This window comes from Eimeria mitis, genomic scaffold (assembly GCF_000499745.2).
Source record: "Eimeria mitis Houghton genomic scaffold, Emh_scaff3240, whole genome shotgun sequence".
NCBI classification, from domain to species: domain Eukaryota; phylum Apicomplexa; class Conoidasida; order Eucoccidiorida; family Eimeriidae; genus Eimeria; species Eimeria mitis.
The window spans coordinates 6138-6847 of NW_013571578.1; positions in this window are offsets into that span (position 1 = coordinate 6138).

Consider the following 710-nt stretch of genomic DNA (forward strand, 5'->3'; position numbering starts at 1 on the left):
CAGCAGCAGCAGCAACAGAAGCAGCAGCAACAGCAAACCGGGAAAAAGAAATACGACCGCGTTATGGTGAGTGCCTGCAGCCGTTGCTGCTGCTGCTGCTGCTGCTGCTGCTGCTGCAGCTTTTTTACATAGTTCAGTTTCATGAGGGAGCGGATTGCTGCTGTTTGTGTTGCTGCATTTGTTTGTTTTTGCTGCTGCTTTGCTGCTGCAGATGCATGCAGGGGGACATCGGACTGGGGCTTCAGCAGCCGCAGCAGCAGCAGCAACAGCAGCAGCTGCAGCAGCAGCTGCAGCAGCAGCCGCAGCAAAGCCTATCACAGCAGCGACGACAGCAGCAGGAGTCTTTTTCTATGTGAGGAGAGTCCTTGCACCCCGCTCCAGCTGCCGAAGCAGCAGCAGCAGCAGCAGCAAGAACAGCAGCAGCAGCAGCAACAGCAGCAGCAGCAGCAGCAGCAGCAGCAGCAACGTGCTGTCAACCGCTGCACTCTGCTGCGAACCCCTGAAGCACAGCTCATGAGGACGGGGCTGGCGGCGGTGCTGCCGCTGCTGGCTCCATACTTAGTGCGAGCAGCAGATACCCTTCAAGCTCCTGCTGCTGCTGCTGCTGCTGCTGCTGCTGCTGCAGCTCCTGCTGCTGCTGCTGCTGCTGTTGGAAGCAGGGAAGAGCTGCAGCAGCAGATGCAGCAGCAGCTGCTAGACCTTCACCCGGC